Raw genomic sequence first — 8076 nt, forward strand, 5'->3', positions numbered from 1 at the left:
ATACACAAACAAATGTGGTGAAGAAAGCTGATGGTCCCCAGCTATCAAAAGGTATAGAGTCTGGAGTCTTAAAGGCTTGAAGATAAACAAGCAGCCATCTAGCTGAAAAACAACAAAGCCCACATGGAAGAAGCACACCAGCCTGTGAGATCATGAGGCATCAAAGGTATTAGGTATCAGGCATCAAAGACCAAAAAAATCATATTGTGAATGAGGGGGAGTGCAGAGTGGGGACCCAGGGCCCATCTGTGGGCAATTGGACATCCCCTTTGTAGAAGGGTTGCGGAGAGGAGACTAACTAGTCAGGGTGCAGTATAGCAATCATGCAACATACAATTTTCTTCTAGTTCTCAAATGCTTCCCCCCCCACACACACTATCATGATCCCAATTCTACTTTACAAATTTGGCTGGACCGGAGGATGTACACTGGTACAGATAGGAACTGGAAACACAGGGAATCCAGGACAGATGAACCCCTCATGTGAGAGTGGCGATACTGGGAGGGTGGAGGGAAGGTGAGAGAGAAAGGGGGAACAGATTACAAGGATCTACATATAACCTCCTCCTGTGGGGACAGACAATGGAGAATTGGGTGAAGGGAGATGTCAGAAGGTATAAGACATAACAAAATAGTAATATTTTATAAATTATCAAGGGTTTGTTGGGGAGGGGGGACCGGGGCGGGAGGGGAAAAATGAGGAGCTGAAATCAAGGGCTCAAATAGAAAGCAAATGTTTTGAGAACGATGAGGGAAACAAATGTACAAATGTGCTTGACACAATGGATGTATGTGTGGATTGTGATAAGAGTTGTACAAGCCCCCAATAAAATGATTTAATTATTTAAATTAAAAAAACCTGCCCTACCAAAGTGTAAAAGAGGTCTTGAAATAGTCAAGCTGATCCCCTTGACTTAAATTGCCCTTCAAGCAAATTCTACTTTGATTATAGGAAAGCAATAAAATTCACATATTGACATCCAATGTGTTCAGCATCCAGTTCAATATGCAATGCTGTTCAATGTTTTATTGTTGCTGTTAGATGCCATTGGCTTTGACCCATAGCGAACTATCCACAACAGAACAAAACACTGCACGGTGCTGTGCGTTCTCACAATTGTTCATATATCTGAACCAACTGATGCAGCCAACGTGGCATCCATCTCATTGAGGGCCTTCGTCTTTTTCATGGCCCTTCCACTTTACCAAACGTGATGTCCTTCTCCAGGGACTGGTCTCTCCTGACAATATGTCCAAAGTATGCACAACCAGGTCTTATCATCCTTGCTTCCATAGACATCCTTTTACAATATACAATAGGGAATAAAAAGGGGTGTGTGTAAAGTAATCAGGAAATAATTCTAAGGGTGTGTATGCATAATATGTGTTTGTATAAATCATCATAATAATTATAAACGTGTATGCACTTAGAGTAGCATTTCAAAATATGTGAAGTAAAAATTATTAGAATTAAAAGAGACATTTCAAAATCCACATGACAGTTGGGGATTTTAATAGTCAGTTCAGTATTTCTTGTTTATTCGTGGTCTGCACTGGCTTTGTTTTTTGCTTAAATGGTTCATTTCTTCCATAGCTGAGAAAAATCTTTTATCTTATTTTCAAGAGCTTGAATTTTTATTAGTTTCTCATTCAGAATTAATTACTATAAACTATTCTCAAAATTGACACAGACATTCTACATTTTGATGAGTGATTTTCAGAGTCCCTTGGATTTCTATTGCTTGCTATAATTAAGATTGGAGCACTATAATATTTGACACAAAGAATATTTTAAATTCTTCTCAGTTGATTTTTTAAAATGTATATTTTGTCCTCTCTTTCCTTAACTGAGCACTTCCTTAAGAAAGCCTTTTAGTATAACCATAGCTGAATTACTGAGTGTTCCATTTGTCTATAGAATAAAAATTATGCTTCCTGAAGAGAATCTCTTCAAAAACATAACATTCAACTCATGTGTTTTAATACTTTCTAAATTATTCTAGAGGACCTAAATACATATATGCCACATTTGGGCATGCAAGTGGACACACATATATACACATAGACACATGTGCACACACACACACACAACTTAACGTGGGAACACATATTTTGCTTTAGTTCTAGAACAGCTGTAAGACAGCTGTACTTTCTTAGCTGCAGAATCCAACCTTCTCTTTCTAGCGGAGGGAATTTCCTACTCTCTTGATGAAAAGCATGTACCCTCTTCCCCCTCTTGCCTGCTTTAGAGGCATGAAAGGCTTGAGCACATGATTTAGGCTTAGCCAATGATAATTCTTCCAGAATTTTGAATCTTGATCAAGTGAGACAATGACAAAGAAGCAATGAGATTTAACTCACAGCTGTGGGGAGATTTCTCCAAGGACATGGAGGTGGAATCAGGAACAGGCAGCAGAAGTGCCCTATAGTGAAGGTGGTCATGTTCTGCCCCAGTTATTCCTGCTAAAATGTTTCTCATTTTTTTTCTGGGTCTCTATTTTTCAAGCCTGATAGTACAGTTTCCTGTCATCTTTTGAGTCCCTGAAGAACTTCCAATAAATTCCTTTGTCACTTGAGATTGTTAGAGTCGTTGTTACTTTCTTTTCTCCTAAATCTCATTTTGTTTTGAAAATATACACCAATTAAACAATTTCAACACATACAACTCAGTGGTATTGATTACCTTCTTTGAGGTGTACAGTGATTCTCACCCTCCTTTTCTAAGTTCTTCATCCCTCATTCACATGAACTCACTGCCCCCTAAAGTGTTTAAAACATCCAATCTTTCCAGATGCTATCGTCAATTCAATCCCATAGGTATCATAAAAGAGCACACTGCTCAATGTAGTACTTTTTTTTACTAGTTAAACTAAACTATCCTTTAAAGATGTTTTGTGGAGTAATTTTGTTTCAAGGCTTAAAGATTAACTCATGACAAAAGCTTAAGGGGTCCATACATCCTTGATGACTCCAGAAAAATCTGTCCAACTGGATGAATAAGCAAAGGTGGTGAAGAAAGCTGATGATGCCCGGCTATCAAAAGATATAGTGTCTGGGGTCTTAAAAGCTTGAAGGTAAACAAGCGGCCATCTAGCTCAGAAGCAACAAAGCCCACATGGAAGAAGCACACCAGCCTGTGCAATCACAAGATGTCAAAGGGATCAGGTATCAGGCATCATCAGAACAAAAAAATCATATCATTGTGAATGAGGGGGAGAGCGGAGTAGAGATCCAAAGCCCATCTGTAGTCAATTGGACATCCCCTTACGGAAGGGTTGTGGGGAGGAGATGAGCCAGTCAGGGTACAGTGTAGCAACGATTAAACATACAACTTTCCTCTAGTTCCTAAATGTTTCCTCCCCCCAAACCCCTCCCACTATCATGGTTCCAATTCTACCTTACAAATCTGGCTAGACCAGAGGATGTACACTGGTACAGATAGGAGCTGGAAACACAGGGAATCCAGGGCAGATGATCCCTTCAGGACCAGTGGTGAGAGTGGCGATCCTGGGAGGGTGGAGGGAGAGTGGGTTAGAAAGGGGGAACCGATTATAAGGATCTACATATAACCTCCTTCCTGGGGGATGGACAACAGAAAAGTGGGTTGTGGAGACATTGGACAGTGTAAGATATGACAAAATAATAATATATAAATTATCAAGGGTTCATGAGGGAGGGGAAGTAGGGAGGGAGGGGGAAAATGAGGAGCTGATGCCAGGGGCTTAAGTGGAGAGCAAATGTTCTGAGAATGATGAGGGCAATGAATGTACAAATGTGCTTTAAGAATTGATGTTTGTATGGATTGTGATAAGAGTCGTATGAGCCCCTAATAAGATGATTTAAAAAAAAAAAGAAAGAAAAATCTGTCCACGAAATTCTACTCTGCATGTTCCTACTCCATTCTGCATTTTCTCTTTTGTTCATAACTCTTCTTGAAATCTTTAATGAAACGTTTGGTTGGTGTCCAGGCACCAGCTAGTCTTCTGGTTTCAGGGCAAAAGAGGCAGTCATGATGGAGGGCTGACTTTCTTCTTCTTCTTCTTTTTAAGGTATTTTTTGTGGTTTAGGTGAAAGTTTACAGAGCAAATTGGTTTTCCAGTCAACAGTTTAAACACCTGTGGGTTTTTTTTTTTTGTTGCATTGATTGCAATCCCTACGATGTAACAGCACTCCTCCCACTAAGTTTCCCATTTCTAGGTTTCCTTCTTTCGTATTCTTTCTGCTTTCTGAGCTTCCTCCCTGGGCAAATGCTGCTCTTTTGATTTAATATGGCTGATTCTTTTTTTTTAATCGCTTTATTGGGGGCTTTTCTGGGGGGAGGGGCAGGCATCCACTTAGTATTTGGGACTGGGGCCAGCCCCCCAGACCTCTCCACTGGTTCCCTACTCCATGCCAGCATGTTGCATTCACACCTTGGAGCACTGGATTGAAGTTTGGTCCCTCTTTCCCTGTGGAGATATAAACAATACCCTCCCCTTGGGTGGGTTAGCACCCCGTGCCCCTGCTACCCATTTCTTCCTTATTTTCATCATTTTTTCCCCCTTTCCCCACCTCCTTCCCATTTGTCTACCATATGCATCCCTGCATTTGATCTGGTCCTTGCCCTACTACCTGGTCCTCACCCCAAGAATGTTTGTATACAGTAGCTTTTTCCCTAAGGCCCTTTTGCATTTTTTTAATGCTTACATCAGCAGACTCATGTCGTACTTGTCCTTTTGTGCCTGACTTACTTCACTTAGCATGATTTCCTCCAGCTCTTCCCATGCAGCGATGTGCTTCATACGTTCATCACTGCTTTTTAGCGATGTGTAGTACTCCATTGTATGTATATACCACAGTTTTTTAATCCAGTCATCAGTTGATGGAAATTTGGGTTGCTTCCAACTCCTTGCAATTGTGAACTGTGCCGCAATGAACAGTGGAGCACAAATGTCTGGCCTTGGCTTGTTTCTTGCCTCTTCTGGAAATTTTAGTTATTTTCAAAACATTGGGAAGGTTACATGCCCAGACAGAAAGGAAAAAGAAAACATAGATATACTTTGTGAGGGTATTCAGTACACTACAAAGGAAGAGTTTGGCCAAAGAGCAAAAATCACTTTTCTGACTGCCTTTATTAATTTAGGATTTTTGTTTGCATTAAAACTCTAGTTTTCCTGTATTGATTATGTGACTATAGGCAAATCAATCTCTCTGAGCTTTACTTTCCTTGACTATCAAATGGGAGCACTTACCTTGTTCTTCAGGTGGTGATTAAGAAATAATGACTTCTTTCACTTCGCATGCTATTTTCATGGTGCATCAGTGTAGTAACGTGTAGTATTACCTCATTCCTTCTTGTTGCTGAGTAATAAATAGTGCATTCATTGTAAGGGTATGCCACACTTTGTTCATTCATCACTTGATGGACTTTACGTTGTTGCTTCTTTTTAGCTGTTACAAATAATCTGTCAGTGCACATCTGTGTACTCATGTTTGTGGGACATATGTTTTATCAGCTTGAGGGTCTTTACCCAGGAGTGGAATTGCTGTGCCATACGATAATTCTATATCGAACTTTTTGGGGATTTGCCAAGCTGTTTTCCAATGTGGCTACATCATTTCTTTTCTTTTTAAAAAATGTATCACTTTAAAAATAATATGTTTCCAACAGCAACATAGAGTTCCAATTTCTCCATATCCTTTCCATTTGTTTTTTCTTACAATGAAAAGTCAAACTCATTCCTACTGAGTCAACACTGATTCACAGCAACCCCTCAGTGGGTTTCTAAGACTGCAACTATAGAAAGCCCAGTTTTGCTTCCATGGAGCTGCTGGTGGTTTTGAACTGCTGACCATGTGGATTGCAGCCCAATGTGGAACCACTATATGACGGGTCCTCAAAAAGTTTAAGGAAAAAATGTATATTGTGAAAAAACTATGCATGGTTTTATTGTTTTCACCAAAATAAACTTATACTAGGCTGTGTTAACAGAATTTGGCTTGAAGCACTGAAAATGGGGAGACATCAGTTTGAAAAGAGTCTCCACCAGAATGCTGAGTCTCCAACATGAATGCTGCCAGAACTGTAGCAAGAACAGACATCGCATTTATGGTGCAGCTTGAGTGGAAGGATGTTGAAATCATTGTTGCTTACTAGAAGTTTATAGGGACAAGCACCCCCAAAATTAGTTTAAAAATGGGTAACTCATTTTAATGAGAGAACACTGTTGAAGAAGAAGAAACCCTTAGAGGTTGACCAGCTACATCAATTTTTAAGAACACAACACTTTTCATGGCCTAATTGAAGAGGGCTGATGAATAACAGCAGAAACAATAGGCAACACAGAGAATTTTCATATAATTTAGCTTACACAAATCTGACAGAAAAAGATTTCATTACACTAAAATATGTGCCCTCTATATTCTGACATAATTCAATGTATTCATTTGATCTAACTCTATAGCTACATAAGCAATACAATATAATTGTAACAGTTTCATGCTAGCCTATGATTTCAAAATTTTTGTACCGATTAAGTCCCCAAGTAATTATGAAAATCACTTGGACCAGCATGGAATATACTAAAATTGCTCATCTCCTCCCTGATTTTTGATAGTTAATGCCTGTAGGATTGTGTTGAAATGGTTTCTGAGATTATACTTAGGATGAGTGCTATCATCAAATAATGATATGCATGAAGGAAGTAGGGTAAGGATAAATCACTATTATTAGGAACATAAGTTGGTTGAGATAATCACTTGCCTGTAAGTTTGCCCTATAGGTTGGCTTACATGTCGCTATGATGCTGGAGGCTATATAATTGGTATTTCAAATGCCATCAGGGTCAGCCATTGTGAACAAATTTCAGCAGAGGTCCCAGACTAAGAACAGAGCAGTCTGTCCACTTCTAAGGGGTCAGGCCACTGAAAACCTTATAAGTGGCAGTAGGTCGTTGTCAGATACAGTGCCAAAAGAAGAGCCCCTGAGTTGAAAGGCACTCAAAATCCAACAGGGGCAGAGAGGCCCTCAAAGCAGAATTGGCCTTCATACAGCTATGTGAAGTTACTTAGTAAATCTTGAAGGATATTCATTTGCTGATGAGAACAATTGCAAATATCCATTAATATTCAGAGCATGGAATGTATGAAGTATGAATCTAGGAAAATTGGAAGTAGTAAAAAATGAAATAGAATGAATAGAATGCATAAGACTATATTCTAGGAATTATTTAGCCAAAATTAACTGGTATTGGCTATTTTGAATAAGCTAATTGTGATTTATGTATTAGCCTGCATTCCCTAAAGACAAACCAGTGATGCTTAAATGTGCATATAGAGAAAGAAACTATCAAGGAAATGGGGCATACAGCTAAGGAAGTGGGCAAGTTCAGTCCAGTTCAAATCCATGGGTCAGATGTTAAATTAGAGACTTTTCCTGACCTGTGCAGCTGTGGGGGCTGACAAAAGCAGGAAGTAGGTGAATTTCTTTACTCAAGGACACCACATCAGGAATAGCAGCTGCAACTGGAGTCACCATCTGGTTATAAGTATTTGATAGTCCAATGTCATTCTCCAAGATCAATTTTTAAAAATTATTAATTAAAAGATCATTTTACTGGGGACTCTTACAGCTCTTAATAACAATCCATACAGAGGGACCGGGGAGGGAGGGGAAAAATGAGGAGCTGATGCCAGGGGCTTAAGTGGGTAGCAAATGTTTTGAGAATGATGAGGGCAATGAATGCACAAATGTGCTTTACATAATTGATGTATGTATGGATTGTGATAAGAGTTGTCTGAGCCCCTAATAAATTGAAAACAAACAAATAAAACTAATTCATATATCAAGCATATTTGTACACATGTTGTCATTATTTTCAAAACACTTTCTACTGAGTCTTTGGTATCAGCTCCTCTTTCCCCCCCTCCCCCCACCCTCGTGACCCCTTGATAAATGATAAATTATTATTTTCATATCTTACACAGACCGCTGTCTCCCTTAGTTTCTGTTATTCCTCCCTCGGGGGTGGGTGGTGGGTGGGGAGGTGGTGGTAGTCCTGTGTCCATCAGTGATCGGTTCCCTCTTCCTCCCTCCTC

This window comes from Echinops telfairi, unplaced genomic scaffold, assembly GCF_000313985.2.
Source record: "Echinops telfairi isolate 266 unplaced genomic scaffold, ASM31398v2 ScPeMD7_7;HRSCAF=31, whole genome shotgun sequence".
NCBI classification, from domain to species: Eukaryota; Metazoa; Chordata; class Mammalia; order Afrosoricida; family Tenrecidae; genus Echinops; species Echinops telfairi.